Source organism: Cryptomeria japonica, chromosome 7 (genome assembly GCF_030272615.1).
Source record: "Cryptomeria japonica chromosome 7, Sugi_1.0, whole genome shotgun sequence".
In the NCBI taxonomy this organism is placed as follows: domain Eukaryota; kingdom Viridiplantae; phylum Streptophyta; class Pinopsida; order Cupressales; family Cupressaceae; genus Cryptomeria; species Cryptomeria japonica.
The window spans coordinates 570,898,947-570,917,047 of record NC_081411.1 but is presented as its reverse complement, the minus strand read 5'-3'; the positions used below and the strand labels follow the sequence as shown (position 1 = coordinate 570,917,047).

General features: G+C 30.5%; 1 long non-coding RNA gene across 1 annotated transcript; it reads left to right on the top strand.

The window, feature by feature from the left end:
• Positions 1–1,391: 1,391 nt before the first annotated feature.
• On the top strand, positions 1,392–2,588 carry LOC131073089 (uncharacterized). Its single transcript, XR_009358387.1, has 3 exons — positions 1,392–1,481; positions 1,593–1,697; positions 2,234–2,588. It is a non-coding gene; the product is annotated as an uncharacterized LOC131073089 (long non-coding RNA).
• The last annotated feature ends 15,513 nt before the right edge of the window (positions 2,589–18,101 follow it).

Genomic DNA, 18,101 nt, shown 5'->3' with positions numbered 1-18,101 from the left:
CTTGTTTCAAAAACAACATATTTATGTTGATTTCTCCTAGGTGTGTTGGCTTGGGGTATTACATCATAGGTTAGATCCAAAATTCTCCCATAATTCATCTAGAAGCTCAAAATTGACAAGAAAGTGTACAAAATGGAAATGTTAGCTGGTGCCTACTTGTTATCCTTATTTTCTACCTTGAAAAATTCAACCTTTCATGTTCATAAAAAAAACATGTATTTGTGAATTCATCTTTTCAATGCCTTATCAATATTCCAAGTTGCGTGAAGCTACTTTGTAACCTCAATTTGATCAAATCCAGAACGTTGATGCACTTACATCATTAAGTCTTACTCACAAATGGTCATAATCATTTTGAAGTGTTGAATCTATTTTCAAGTCGAAGTCATCAGTTGTTGGTTGTACTCATATGTGGTTTCCAATCAAGTTCACTCTCCTCATTGTGTCATGACTTCCCCTTTAACATAATTTTTGAATGTGGTTAAGTGTTCATGATTAGACCTTCATAAAGATATATAGGGTTTTGTTATGTGATTTGATAGGCATATCTTCTCAAGTACTTTCTACCATCTTTTTAACCTCATAATTCATAGTTTCACAAAGTTATAAAATGGTTTGAAATAATTAATATCAGGTTTCTAAAGTGTTTCTTCAAGGCTTAAACATATCAATTTCATAACATACTAAATTTAAATGTAATTGCAATAAGGTTGTAACTATAAATTTATCTTTTTGACATAGTCATCTACTATCATACAATGTACAAATTTCCTAAAAGCTTCAACAATTGGTTTATAATGTTATTTTAACTCATTTCCCTCATTTTGAAATTAAATGAAGTATAAATAAGAAAATGATATTTCTTTTGTTCTTCTAAATCTCCTATTCTCACAAAAGTAATGAAGGAAATGATGAAAACATTAAAGAAAATAATTATAAAGAAAGTGGATTGCATGGATACACAAAGAAAATTCCAAGATAAAATAGCTCCCAAACCGTCATTTCCTTGTACAAGTGAAAGTAAAAAATTTAATGTACAAAATGTGCCTCCATTTGTGGAATTTTTTTCAAATAACAAATGAAGATAAAATATAAATAAGAGGAAATTCCAAAGACTTAAATGAAATAAGAAAGTGAGAACAGATGTATACAAATATGATAGGAATAGAATTTTTCTATAAAATTATAATAGAAAAGAAAAAGGAGGGCAAAATAATCTTATTAAAAGTCAACTGAAATAGATTTGTGGTAAAGAAAACTAGATCTATTTTTAAACCTTGCCGTAAGTTAGCCAGCAATTGCCTCCACGTGGCATACCCATATGTGAAAAATCATAAACGGCTAAATTCGTGTCTACAAGCATGAAGAAATATCATCTTCCCCTTTATCTTCAACGGTTATTTTTTAAATCATATTATTTTAGGCCTGCAGTACAGTTCATCTTCCATTAGTATGAATTTTGCATACTAATCCATCTGCTGGTATGGATTTTGTTGGTTTAAATTTGGGAATGGATTTATGATTGTTGTTGTATTGCTTTTGATATTACTTTGTTTATGATTTACTGATTTTTTGTAGATGTTGTGTTGCAGTAGATTCAGTCAGGTATTCTCTTTTTTCTTGCTGGAATTGATGAAAAAGATGGACAACAATTAGTGATTGTAAAGAGGATGGCAGGCAAATTCGACATTTGAAAGGTATTTGGATTTCCTTTCCCTTTCCTGTTGTATTTACCAGATTTTTGTGCTACAGTTTTGCACGGAACTTTGTAAAAAATACCCAGATAGATTATTACTCCATTCCATGTTGTATACAATTTGCTTTCAAACTTCATTTATCTCTTTCTGTGAATTAGAATGGATCTTCAATCTTTCTAATTCTGCAACTCATTGAAGTTCATTACAAGCCCTATACCTTATATGCTAGCCAACAATCTTCATACCCTGCAGACCACTCGTTTTATCACCGCATACTAATACTTGTCTGAACTTCAAATCTTGGTCATCAATGTCCAATGTATATCAACTTTTGCATTCTTGGATTCTGAGATTTCTCTCTAACCCTGATGATGGTTGAAGGGTTTGTATTCTGTATGTGATATATTTTTATGGCTGTTCTGTTTATTATATTTAGTTTAAGGCTAAAAGTAAAATATGTATGATTTTGGTAGTTTTCATTGCCATTGCTGCTCTACATACCTATAATGAAGAAGTTTTTTCCCACTATTTCATAGGGGTGTTGTTGATAGGAAGAATGAAGGATTAGATTAGTAGTCCCAGGCAATTCAAACTTTTATAATCTGTACAAAGATGCACTTCCCAAACGAAGAAAAGAAAATAGAGAGAAAATGCTGCAATCAATGGAACTCTAGAAGATCCAAGTTGAGGGAAACCTACTAACAGGTGAGATCTTGCAGTCAACTTTCTGTCTGGAAATTCAATTCATTTATATTCTAGGAAAATAAAAAATTTACAAGAAGCTGCTAACATAATATTTCCTATCACTTGCTAAACCCTTAGGAATTTCTAATTCTCTTCTACTGCTGCTCTCAAGCTTCCTAATATATTCATTGCACACAAAAACCAACAACACAGACTTATATTATTCTTACATTTTTTATGTGGACTAAACTAAAACCAAATTTGGGAACTTGTTAAAGACCCCTCTATAGTGACCTCAAAATTAAAAAGAACTCCTTGTATCCTTTAGTCATTTCTGAGTTTATTACTTTTGGTGTAGATGGTTCCATGCCCTGCATCATTCTTCCTAGGTTCGAAAAAATGAGAAAAATTGAGTGCTCTTGCTGAGTTCAATTAACCTTTGATATTCCTTATGAAATCCATGTAGTTTCTTCTTTAGATTTCAAATATTGTTTGACACAATGTTTTCCAAGATGAAGCACTTTCATGTTTAAGACTTTCTCAATTTTAAATGATGATGATCTTTTGTAGAGGCAACTGCTTCATCGTCTTGTTTCATGTTCCATTTCATCTTCAAAATAGGAATAGGAATACAATCAGAAATATTTAAAATTGGAGAAATGTCTAGTTGATTTAATAATTCGATTTTCTCTGCACTGTCATTGAATATTAAATATTTAAAATTGGAGAAATGTCTAGTTGATTTAGTAACTCAATTTTCTCTGCACTGTCATTGAATATTTTTAAAATTCTTCAAGGTCCAATCTTTTTTATCTCAACTTATTATATTTTCCCCTTAGGAAATAAATATTTCCTTAGATGCATTATAACCCAAACCCGTTCTTGAATGGTCCTAGTACCATCTACATCTCTAGATTCTCCTTTCAAGTTGTTCTCTGTCTGATGAAGTTGTTGTGTCTATTCAGTAAAGGCCTCTGGATCATCATTGCTTCTTTTTCAGTTTCAGTAGGCAAAATAGCAAGATCTGTAATTCCCATAGGACTCTATCAATTCACAATATGAGAACGAGTGCAACATATACTTGTATTCACAGATTCATTGTAGACAAATTCAGTTGAGGAAACACTAGATCCCACTGCTTTGCTTTATCTCATAAATTTCCCAATCACCTGTACCTGTTCACAACTTTCCGCTGTACATATATTGTGAAGGAGATAAAATGAATTGAACTGCCTTATTGTAGTGAATATTTTCCACAAAGTCTTAACTCAAAAAATTAGTCCATGCAATCTCACTTCTAAATTAAAAAGATGTCGGCTGTCTTTCTTCCATTACTAGTTTTTTTTCAAAATGGGCCATCTTAGAAAAGTGATCAATAATTTATAAAAACAGAGTCAAAATCTCTTTGATTACAAAGCATCCAAGAAGTACAAAGTACATTGTTACGTCTTCTCATGGCATAGTTGGAGTTGACAAAAGAGTATACAATCTTGTAAAAAAATACCCAAATAGATTATTACTCCATTCCAAGATTGGGCAACTGAGGTTGCTTTGAATTTCCTCAAAGGACTGGATTTTCCAAGTTTGGGTACCTGAGGTTGTCTTCAATGCCCTCATGGGACTGGGATTTCCAAGTTTGGACAACTGAGGTTGCGTTCAATTCCCTCACCCCAACTTATATTTGCAGCTCAACAAGTCTCCATGTTATGGCTCCTGAGCTTGTGTTCAATGCCAACAGAGGATTTGGATGAAACCTAGTTCCCTTTACTAAAAGGATTAAATAAGAATTCATTAAGATCAATCAAAGAGAACTGAATTAATTTTAAAACTAAGATTATCCCTGGGTTCCTCCTCCAGCTGTACTTCTTCTTATTTTGTCATTAATTTGAGTAATCAAAGACATTTTCATGTGCCAGATTCTATATGTAAAATGAGTATAGGATCTTTAAAAGGATTAAATAAGAACTTCCCTGGGTTCCTCCTCCAGCTGTACTTCTTCTTCTTTTGTCATTAATTTAAGGAGCAATCAAAGACATTTTCATGTCCAAATGAAGCTTTACGTGAAACAACAATACCTACAGGGAGCCAAATTATATATGTAAAATGAGTATAGGATCTCTCAAATGTAGGGATCACTATTGATGCATAAACAGAGACATCTTTGGAAAATGCAGTCTGCTGGGATTTCCTCTAAAGCAAGCAGTTATTAGAATCAAAGGATCATAATATTAAATTAGTTTGAAGATGAGATCAGTTAGTACATAAGTTTTAACTCTAATTTTATGTATCATCTTATGTCAATGGTTCTAGGTAGAGCAAAATTCTACAAGCCTAGGACCTAAATAATTCAAGGCTAATTGTGGAATTTGTTTTTTACTCTATAGAGTATCATTCTAGGCATAGGTAACCAGCCTTCCACAGAAGGATTCCTTCGGTGTAAAAGGGGTAGAGCAAAGTAATTAATATCCTGAAAAAAAAAAACCAGTAACTACGATGTGTATAATTTTTTTAAAACCCCCACAAGAACTTCTCAAAACACCAAAAAGTAAATTTGGATGTTTAGGTTATCCAGTGTTTTAATCGCTGTAAAAGTCCTATTTAGCACTCTTAAGACTTACCATCATTGTATCACCCGCTTCTTCCACTAGGAAACTCTGCCCAAAGCTAGTATTTTTCACTAAATGGTCCATTGAAAAACATATCTTATCAATGATTAACAAGATTTGAACATGTCGCTAGAGGGAATGAATGAGTGGATACACTGGCCATATTGGCTAATGGTCTTATCGATGAATATTCTACCTTCACAACATCTACTTCCATAATTAAAATATTTGTGGCTCCTATTGAATGAGCTTTATCCCATATAGATCTCAGCCTCTCTTCTCTGCGAGCCACTAGTACCAGATTGGCTCTTCTTTTGGTATACTAATATGCAATTTGCACAGGCTTATAGTTGATTATACCAAACCTTATTTAGGTACTAGCTAAAAACTATTATGGTTCATTTGCATATTGTAGGAATGTTACATATTTTAAGATTGGGTATCATTGCCTATAAATAAAAGGGATTTACAGTATGAACGTTTTGCCAGTTTTCATTTATTTGAATACTCCAAACCTCTAGTTTGTTTGCTTGTCTGCTTTCAGGTAATAGAGATGGATCTTCACATGTCACTTTTGATTCTATGATTAACCCCTTGAGTTATCACAAATTAACATTCTGTTTCTCAATAAAATAGTTATTTCAATTTGTTTCAAGTACTTGTTGGGAGTTGGATCTATTTACATCTTATGATCTGACTAGCTCATGCAATCAAGTAGCATTATCTACATAGATTACTTTTGTAGAGTTTCTTCTGGGTGGATTAGTCACACTCAAAGAGTGTCATCTATTATCAGTGTTAGTAAAGTGTCATCTACTGGCTTTTCTTATTACTGTGCATCATCCCCCCAACATCTCTGTATCTGTTTTTCACTAATCTTCTGCCAACACTTTTTCCTCTGCTCAATAATCTTGCAAGGGTACTGGAGATTGTCTTCAAGTTGCATACTTAGGATATATGACTGGAGAATTGAGATTAGAGGCTTAGTTACCCAAATTTAGCTAACTTTTATGATCCATTCTGGAACATTAAACCATGTTCAAACTATAAGAATTACTCCTCTAGTCACTGGATTTTGGATTACTCTGCAGCACCCTTGAACCTGTCTGGATCTGCTTTCCACCTTTGTCTTCTCCCAACATTATTTCCTCTAGTCAATATGACTAGAGATTACTAGAGATTGACTACAAATTGCTTACCTAGTCAATATGATTAGTAAATTGAGATTAGGGGCTTAGTAAGTCAAGGTTAGGCAACTTTTATGATGCATTTTGGAGCATTGACCCATGTTCAAATTGTAAGAATTGCTCCTCCAATCATTGGGTTTTCGGACTTCAGCACTACGACTGCTGAATTGAGATTAGGGGCTTAGTCAAACATATACAACTGGTGAACTGAGCATGTCATCTATTGCCAAGGTCTTACACTAAAGTGTGGTCTCCTCTTAGTGTTGATCTTGCTTTCTGGAGTGTTGCTAATCCATTGTTCATTATTGATTGGATATAATGTTACTTCAAATGTCGCTATTGATGGTGGTTTCTTTTCAGGCCACTTCCCTTCAAGGGGGGCCACTTTTTTTAAATATGATTATTAAATAATAATAGTAGTAAATTGGTGTAGTTAAACAATTTTAATTAGTTAGTGAAGATTTTTAAGTTGGTTTTTAGTTTAATTTACCCATATATATAACTATGAAAATTAAATAATCATTTAATATATAAATATATGTGGGAAAAACAATAAATGAACTACTTTTTAAATGAGCTAAACAATCTTATTTCAAATAGTTTTGAGAGTTATTCCAAAAAAAAAATAGAGTAAATTAAGCATATTTTAAAAAAAAAATTAATTTTTTTTTAAAGGTCTTGAAACTTATAGCTAGTAATTAGTTTTATAAGTTAATTTTAATATTTAAATTTATTCACAAAATAATTAGTGTTTATTTTTAAAAAAATAGAACTATTTTTAAAGTAAATTAATATTTGTCAAATTAATAACACAAATTTTATTACAATTTACTCTTTTGAATAAATTTTGAAAGGGCATTTGTGTTAGGCTATTTTTTAAAGTATTTATTTTAGTAAAATAGTTATAAGGAAATTTATATTTTAAGAAAATTAGTTATTATAAGATTAAGTGTTAATTTATTTTGAAAGGCAACTAACATTAGTTAAACTTATATTGCAAAGTGATTTAAAAAAAAAATAGTATAGTTTTATTTATTAGTTTTTAAAATGTGATGAAGAAGTAAAAGTAAACTGGAAAAAAGAATGGTATTTAAGAGTAATTTATTAATGTTCTTGAACTTTAGATTGAAATTTTGTAAAAAATATTTTTATTGATGTAATGAACATTTTATTCTTTTTCTTGTAAGCAAATTTAGTCATATCTTTTAGATTTTGATATTTCTTTTATTTAATCTTTGATAAATAATTTGAATATTCATGAAAAAAAAAATTTATCTTTCTTAAGTATTTTAGCTATCATTTTTTTATGATATTTATTTTATGGCCTTGTTTTATTGTTGAATAGTATTTATATGTATTAATGTTGTAATGATTATATTTAATGACTTCTCTTATTGTTGATATGATTGCATTTTACAATATATTGTTAAAATGGATACATTTTATGATTTATTACATGAATGAAAATATTTTATGAATTATTGTTTGAATGGATAAACATTGTCTTATTATTGAAATAAAATACCTTTTATATCTTTATGTTGGAATAAATATATTTTACACTTTAGATCAAATATTTATTCTAGTTGATGTTGATTTATTGTTGAGAATAGTATATTTTATGTCTTAATGTGGTACTAAATATATTTTATGACTTATGTCTTATTGTTGATGTGGATACATTTTATAACATATTGTTGCAATGAAATTATTGGACTTATTATTGCAATAGTTTAACATTTTATGACTTACTTATTGTTAGAAATCAATTTTACAACTTTTGAAATAAATATATTTTAAACTATATTGTTGAAATGAATACATTTTGCACCATGTTATTGAAATGGATTTTTTATTTTTTTAATCAGAATCTCATATTTGGTACCCATTTTTATAACTCATTTTGGTGACCTATTTTAAGTACCCATTTTTATTACTCATTTTTTTAATATTTAATTTTATGACCCATTTTGAGGACTCATTTTTATGACCTATTTTGATCGCTCATATTTAGTACCCATTTTAAGTACCTTTTTGAGTACCCATTTTGATGATCCGTTGTAAGAATCTATTTTTATGACCCATTTTTATGATTCATTTTTAGTACTTAATTTTATGACCTATTTTGATTATCTATTTTTAGAACCTAGTTTTATTAAACTACTTTATGACCCATTTTAGATACCCATTTTCATGACTCATATTTTGCACTCATTTTTAGTACCCATTTGTATGATCTATATTTATAACCCTTTTTGAACACCTATTTTTATGACCCATTTTTATGATCTATTTTTATGATCCATTTTTATCACATTTTGATGATTGATTTTGATGATCCATTCTAAGTACCTCTTTTGATGACCCATTTTAGTATCCATTATGATGACCTATTTTAATAACCCATTTTTAGTACCCATTTTTATGATCCACTTTGAGTAACCATTTTGAGAATCCATTTTTATTACCTATTTTTAATACCCATTTTGAGCAACTATTTTTATGACCCATTTTGATGACCTAATTTTATGACCCATTTTGAGTACCCATTTTTAGTACACATTTTGACAACATATTTTAAGTACCCTTTTAGTATCCATTTTGACAACCTATTTTGAGCAATCATTTTGATGACCCATTTTTATGACGCATTTTTATTATCTATTTTGAGCACCCATTTTGATGACCCATTTTTATGATCTATTTTGATGGTCCATTTTTTTTACCCCTTTTGAGTACCTATTTTTATGCCATCTTTTAATGATCTGTTTTGAGGACTCATTTTGAATAAATCATTTTAATGACTTATTTTAGTACCCATTTTATGACCCATTTTCATCACCCATTTTAAGTACCCATTTTTATAACCAATTTTTAAGGACCCATTTTGATGACTCATTTTGATGGCGCATTTTTATGATTAATTTTGAGCACTCATTTGAGGACCTATTTTTATGATCCATTTTTTATGACCCATTTTGATGACCTATTTTTAGTACACATTTTGATGATTCATTTAGAGTGCTCATTTTTATGACAAATTTTATTATCCATTTTGAGCACCCATTTTAATGATCCATTTTGATGACCTGTTTTTAGCACACATTTTGAATGTTTATTTTTAGTACCCATTTTGACAATTCATTTAGAGTACCCATTTTTATGACAAATTTTGATGACACGTTTTTATTATTCATTTTGAGCACCCATTTTAATGATCCATTTTGATGACCCATTTTGAGTACCTATTTTAATGGCTTTATGATCCCTTTTATTAACCCATTTTAGTATACATTTTGAGTACTCATTTCAATAACTCATTTATATGGCCCATTTTGAGTATCCATTTTGATGACCTATTTTGAGCACCTATTTTTAAGTACTCATTTTTATAACTAATTTTTTATGACCAATTTTTAGTACACATTTTATGACCTATTTTAACTACTTATTTTTTATACTCTTTTTCATGACCCATTTTAATTATCTATTTTGAGTACTCATTTTAGTGACCCATTTTGAGTTACCCATTTTACGAGTAATTTTTATGACCTATTTTTAGTACCTATTTTTATGACTCATTTTTAGTACCTATTTTTATGTCCCATTTTTAGTATCCATTTTTATAACTCATTTTGAACACTCATTTTCATAAATCATTTTGATGACTAATATTTGTGTCCCATTTTGTCCATTTTTAGCACTCATATCGATGCCCCATTTTTAGTACCTATTTTAATGGTTCATTTTGATGACCTATTTTTAGTACCCATTTTGAACAACCATTTTTGAATACCCATTTTAATGATCCATTTTTATGACCCATTTTGAGTTACCCATTTTGAAGACTCGTTTTTATGACCCATTTTGATGTCTCATTTTTATGACCCATTTTAAGTACTCATTTATATGACTTATTTTAATGACTCATTTTTATGACCCATCTTTATAACTCATTTTTAGTACCTAATTTTATAACCCATTTTGAATACCCATTTCAATATCTATTTTGAGAACCTATTTTTATGACCCATTTTTATTACTTCTTTTTATAACACATTTTAAAGACCCATATTTCATATGTATTTTATCTCATTTTGAGTACTCATTTTTATCACCCATTTTGATGGTCTATTTTTATCACCCATTTTGATGACTCATTTTTATCACCTATTTTAATAATTTGTTTTGAATACCCATTTTAATGACCCATTTTTAGTACCCATTTTGAAGGCCAATTTTTAGTACCCATTCTTACTATCCATTTTTAGTACCCATTTTTAATATCTAATTTTGACCTTTTTTTTATGACCCATTTTTATGACATTTTTTGATGACCCGTTTTGATGACCCATTTTGATGACTTATTTTTATGACTTATTTTTGTGATCCAATTTGATGATTGATTTTGATCTCATTTTTAGTGCCTTTTGTAATTATCCATTTTAGTGCTCATTTTAAGTACCCATTTTTATGACTCATTTTGAGCACCCATTTTTAGTACCATTTATATGACTCATTTTGATGATCTATTTTGAGTAACCATTTTGATGATCCATTTGAGTACTCATTTTTATGACATTTTGATGACACATTTTATCATCCATTTTGATGACCCATTTTGAGTATCTTTCTTGATGATCTAATTTGATGGCCTATTTTGAAAACTCATTTTCAGTACTCTTTTTAATGATCCATTTTTATGACACATTTTGAATACCTATTTTAGTACCCATTTTAAGTGCTCATTTATATGAGACATTTTGATGACTCATTTTTATCTCATTTTGAGTACCCATTTTTATAATCCATTTTGATCACACATTTTAATTATTCATTTTGATCCATTTTGAGCACCCATTTTGATGAGTACCTATTTTTATGACTTATTTTTATGATCTATTTTTATGACCTCTTTTAAGTACTCATTTTTATCTCGTTTTAATAACTCGTATTGAGTGCCTATTTTTATTACCCATTTTTATGACTCATTTCGAGTACCTATTTTTATGACTCGTGTTAATGAACTATTTCGATGACCTATTTTGAGAACACATTTTTATTACTCATTTTGATGACCCATTTATGACCCATTTTTAGTACTCATTTTTATGACCCATTTTTAGTATCCATTTTTTTAATCCATTTTGAACACCCATTTTAAGGATCTATTTGATGACTCATTTTGATGACACATTTTTATTACCCATTTTTAATGTCCATTTTGATTACTGATTTTGATAACCCAATTTTAATACCCATTTTTAATACCTATTTTGAGTACCCACTTTAATGACCCATTTTGAGGACTAATTTTTTATAATCCATTTTTAGCATCCACTTTGATGACCTATTTTGATGACCTATTTTGATGACCCATTTTGAATTACTTATTTTTAATACCCATTTTTATTATCCATTTTTATGACTAATTTTTATAATCCATTTTCAACACCCACTGTGATGACCCATTTTGATGAGTTATTTTTATGACTCATTTTAATACCCATTTTTATTGTCCATATTTATCTCATTTTTATTATCCATCTTTATAGCCTAATTTTATGACCCATTTTGAGTAACCATTTCTATGACTTATTTTTAGTAACATTTTTTATGACCATTATTATGACTCCTTTTTTGTATTTATTTTAAGTACTTATTTTAAGCACTCAGTTTTATAAACCATTTTTTAAGCACTCATTTTGAGCACCCATTTTAATGACCCATTTTGAGTACTTTTAATATATTTTTTAGTACCTATTTTGAGCACCTATTTTAAAGACTCATTTTTAGTACCCATTTTAATGGCCCATTTTGATGACTCATTTTGATGACCCAGTTTTATAACCCAGTACTCAATTTGATGACCTATTTTGATGACCATTTTTTAGAACTTCATTCCTTACCTAGTTGATGTAATTTTCCCCTAAGTCAATATTTTAATTTTATCACTTTCTCTTTATAACTTGTGCCCCTTCACGACCTATTATTACTAAGTAGGCATTAATTCACATGCAAATAAAAAATCCTTCAAGTGATCAGGCCCCTGCATTCCCATAATAGTTAGTGAAAGTTAAATTTAACCCCTACAAGCAGGTAGGGTTGGTCCCTTGTTACTACCACTAAGTCTTTTGTGTATATCTTATTGCCTCTGGCATTCCTGCGGGGGCTATTTCTTAAGTCTTTTATGTAATACCCCTCTAACCCTCACATGATAAAGTAGGTATTATGATGTTGAACCTACACTTTAATGCAGATAATGTAGTAATGTGTTAATCGTCAGTGTAGATAGAGATGGTGATAGACCTAGTAGACATTATGGTGATAATGATTATACTAATATGGTTAATTATTGAAAATGGCTTGGTTATGTTTCCAATGAATTTCATATTTAGGTTGCTTACATGCATTTGGAGATGCCTGGTCATAATATGAAAATGTCTGGATGGTGTTGATTATTTAATATAGATGTCTAGAATGTGTTGTTAACCAGTGGATTGTTCTAACCATGTTTATTATATGATCTCCTTTGAAGAAATGAACTATGATATAGGCTAATGCCTTCTCTGATAGTTTTCCTAATTATGTCCTTATGGATTTATGTGGCATGTTACTTGTTAGAGCTAGGCATACTTAGTTGATTTATTATAGGTGGATTATGTGATGGGCGAGGTCGTTGATGTCACAACTCGCATCATTTATCAAAACCAATCGAGTGTGTCTTAGAGTTGTCTATGATAAGGATGTTTTCAAGTTGGGGAATTTTGCACTGACAACAGTGACTTGAGCTTCAATCATGCTCTATTAGGATCTCTTGGGAACTACTTCTTATGGCTAACTTCTAAGCTAGAAGCTCTACTCTATTATGACATAATTCAAAACTAAGCATAACTTGATTGGAATCAATTCATGAAATTCTTACACTACAACTATGAACTGAATTCAAACTTAATATATTGCACACATATATAATTCTAATTCTATTCTACTTTGCTAAAAAAGAGACCTACTTTACGCTTGCGAGAAACTAAATCCCATGAACCAATTCAATAATGTTTATGTCTAATCTCTACTTCCATCACCATTGTCTTTTTTTGTTAAAACCATAATCTAAATACAATTAACAATTAAACTGCTTGAAAATCCGAGTCGGATCTAATTTAATGAAATGTGAATCTAGACATTCATAAAAGGATTAACTTAATTTCAAATTCAACTGAAATGAAAGTTATTTACAGATTACAGCTACAGATTAGAATTGATTTTTAATTTTTAATTCAAATCTAAAACTTGTCGAAAAAAAGATTAATAGAAAATAAATAAAAGATAGCACAAGATCACCTTGCTTTGGTTGAGCGAGCCCTACTCTTCTTCTAGCAAGATCTTTTCAACATCAAATTATAGATCAACCTTTGATTTGCATTCAAATTGGCTCCCAAAGGGAAGCAAAACAAGGTCAAAAAATTACAAAATTGAAAAAAAATGATAATACTAAAATGATTGATGACTAACATTTTTTTCCTACCCAAGAACGGGTGGATATATAGACATATCCTTATTTGAAATTCAAACTAAGGTGTTACCCACCCGGATGGGTAACGGTTGCTAACAAGACTTAAAATAACTCAATGTTTAATTATAAAGCTTTACTTCATCGATGGTGAAACTGGGAGTTTCACAAACAGCCAATGAAGTTGACTTGGAAATAATAATTGTACTGCCCAGGTGGAGCAATTAGGAGTGCGATCAAAAGTTCTGCGTTGTTGAGTAAGGAGTTTAAAAGTTCCAGTTCATGAAAGAACCTTTCAAAAATCTGAAACAGAATCCACAAAAATAGGACAAGAATATAAGAACAAATATTTTGGATAAATGGTCATTTCTTCATTAATTCGGTCTTTGAAGTAATGCATTCAATACAAAATATTATTTCTAATTATCTAATTGGTTAAGTATAAAAGAAAAATGAGTAAACATGCAAGTATATAGTCTACCACCAACTACATTAATTAACAAAATACACAAAGTTTTAAAGTATAAACTACACTTTTGTCATTTTTAGGCAGTCATCATTATGTATAGTGGATCTATGTGTTAAGGTATGACCATGTTATGATGGTCTATATTTTAAGGGCTTTTTGGTGGTGTTAGGGTTTATGATCACATCTATGATGTTCTTGTGGTGCTGATTCGATGAGGATATAACAATGAAATATTAGGGTTTAATGCTTAGGTTTACTTGATGATAGGATTTGAGATGAAGTATTATGGTTAGGATGTTCTATGATCGTGAGGACTTAGGATGATCTCTTAGGGTTTTTTGTTAATGATCCTTAAATGGATATATATTAGATGATGAGGTATTATTTTTATTATGAACTGTAATGCCCCACCAAGAAACCCCGAAGGGATAAAGCTAAAACACAAGAATAGAGTGCAAATATTTTTTTTTTAAGTTTAAATAGAATAAAGATACAATGAGTTAACATTAAGTTCAGATTACACAATGGAAGACTTAACTAACACCTAAAGAGTTTCCCAACGTGATTACTTGACTCAACACTTAAGTCCACTCACGCTAATTAATCCAATTAAGTTGATTAACTTAATAACATGATAATACTTGAAACAGAGGATAAATTCATTCAGTGGGTTAAAAATATAGATAACATGATTAAGTTCATCCATTACAATTTAACCATACATTACATTCAATCATACAATGAAACATATGTCATGCATCTAATTTCCTTACTTTAATTGCATTAAAAACTAATGAATATTTTCCATTGTACTAACCTACATTCTTCATGATCCATAATACTACATTTAATAAGATAACTACACGCATGCATTTAAGATTTAACATCATCTAATCCACATTATACATTTTAACCATAATGCCATCCATACATGCTAAATAAAAAGAAAAAAGAAAAAAAAAAGACAAACACCACATAACACCAAATTGATATCAGAGTTCACCCCTAGTGGGCTACATCTTCGGGTCTGCTCAACTGCAAGACCCCTCTAATAAATAATAGGGTGAAGAATACATAAGGTTCACATCCATTACAACCTACCAATAAGGCATACATAAACAAATAATACATACTACCACATCGGTCCAATAGATACATGAATGATCTCAAAAAAGGAAAAGGATCCATCTAAAGATGATAAGAAACAATTACAAAAGAACAACTGGAGCACCCACAAAACTAAGTCCTCGCAACCCATCATAAGCAACCCATGGTCTAACATGAATATCGTGGTCTCAAAAGGGCATAAACAACCAGATATGACTCCACAACAATGCTTCTAGCAAAGGCAACACAAATTGTACACTAGTGAACATAAGGGACAAGTGTCATCACATAACTTGGTATGGTTACCCTGGCAAGCCTCCATAGGTTTCGGCCCCATCTACTAGGTTACCCTGGCAACCTTTCTTGAACCTCCAACCCATCCAAGTCTCATGTGGACCCAACACATCCTTCCATGAAGACAAGGTTGTTGGTTTTCCATTTCAAGCCTTTTCACTGCATTCTGAGTCTGTACTAGCACTCATCTCATGTGTGAGGCACAATTATCTTACTTAGTGTTTTCATTAACTAAACTCTCTAATATGCTATTAGGTTATCACTTATTTAGACACACTTTCGATGGGTTACCCTGCAACCACTTTGGGCACGGCCCCCGCTTGAAAGCCACTCTCCCATATGACACTAGACCATAATCAAATGAACTCCTAAACCAAGGAATACACAAGGTCAAGCATACAAAGTTCAATATGGTAGGAATGCCCACTTGGCCAAACAAGTTTTCATACGAGGTGCATGTGTGTGTGAAAAGTGGATCTGTATCTGTATCTGTATCTATATCTGAATACACAACACTTCAATTAAGTCATTAGATGCATGGTTAGTAAATCAACAATCAATAAATAATAAACCATTACAAAGGGACCTATTGCCTTCTAGTAGATGCAAGTTTAGATTGCTCTTAGATTGTTAAGCTATTCAGTGACTAGACAACACTTAAACGAAGGATTTTTAATCTATATGAGCATGGATTTAAGCAAGATGGATGCAAGATTTAAGCTAGATATGCAAGATTAATCTAACATGATTTTAAGCAATATATTAATATTTAAGCTAGATGATTTAATGAATATGAAATAACTAATATGCAATATCTCAATGCAAATTCTTAATAAGCCTAGAGCAAAAACAACATAATAACAATATATTCTCCATGATCTTTGATTAGGAGATGAGAGCCTAAATTTATAGAAAATTCAGAAAGAAACCAACGGTTGAGATCAAATGATGACGAGCGGTCAAGATTTTCCTAGAAGAAGCACAATCCAGGTGAATTGATGTGATTGGCTGCTTTTCTTAGTTTTAAAGGAAATTGAACTAAAATTAAGATAAAATCGGGAAAAAAATGATTTATTCTCTATTTCATTCAATTTTAATATTTAATTGTTTTAATTGCTTTCTTTGAGATTATTTATCAATTTTTAATTTGTTTTTCAATATTATCTCCATTTGATTTCTTTTCTCAATTTTTAATTCTCTTTTTCCAATTAATTTTTTTTTTTGTTTCCTTTTTTGAAGATTTGTGCTCATAATTTCCAATTCCTCTTCCTTGATTTGTTTCCTTTTTTGAAGATTTATGGCAATTTTTATTTATTTTTCAAAATAATTCATCTTTTTGATGATTTAATGGCAAATTGATTTATTTAATTAAATATGCAAAAGATATTTAATTAAAATAAATAAGATAATTGTTTAAAATGATTTACTTGGAATGATTAATTTTGAGTGATTAATTTTGCCATGTGACATTGATGATTTTAGAAATTAATTGTGTGCTCAAGATTTATTTAATTACCTTTGGTTAGGATCTTGGTGACGTTGTCGAGATTAGGGGCTCATGGTTTAGATGACCATTTTTAGGGTATTAAATTTGTCTGTCTTTGAATTAATGTGCGAGTAGTGTGTTGGCTCAAAGAAAATTTGATGTCTAGGAGATACCAATTTTGAACTTGATTGATCACGAACTAGATGAAGAGCGAGGTATTCAGGTTGTTTTGAAGCGATGAAACTGAACAGAGTTGATTAAAGCGAAACCGATCCCAAACTTGATTGAACTAGGACCGATGAAGAGCAAATATATCAAACTTGAACTTGATTGATCAAGAAGCGGATCTTACTGATCTAGAACTTGATTGAACTACTCAGTGAGTGAAGAGAAAACCGATCCTGAACTTGATTCATCAAGATACGATGAGCAAAGATAAACTATCCAGCTTGATTTGATGCGATGAAACTGAACACCTGCTTAGATTGAGTGTGTGATCGAAGATACTCTTTAAACCCTTGATTGAGTTTAAATGAATAATCAGCTTGATGAAAAGCTATGAAACTAATTAACGTTAAGAGACTGATTCAGACAAAGACAATGTCAGCTTGATATGAAGCAATAAAACTGTTATGCCCCTAGCGATTGATTTGATGAAGCTTAGTTGCTCGACTTGTAATGAATATTTTTGAAATAAATTCTCGACTTTGAGGTCATGAGTATGCCCCCTCGGGAGAGAAATCGAAAGATAGTGAGGGTTGCGGAGTGATTTCAAGCAATTTTTTCGAGCAAGGATAAGTTATTTGAGCACAAAGATTAATGTTGAAGATTAAAATCAAAGTTAATGTGAGACTTTAATTGAGATTTAGTGTTGATTAATGAGAAATTGAGCGCAAATTGAAGAAGAGAATGAGCAGTTGATGAAAGCGCTAAGTGGTCAACGTCGTGAAATTTTGATGAAAGAATTAACGTCAGATTTCAATTTCGATCCTGAAAATGGACTCAGGACAGCCGATTTACGAGCTCTTGATTTGATTTCATCATACTTGTGTTGATTG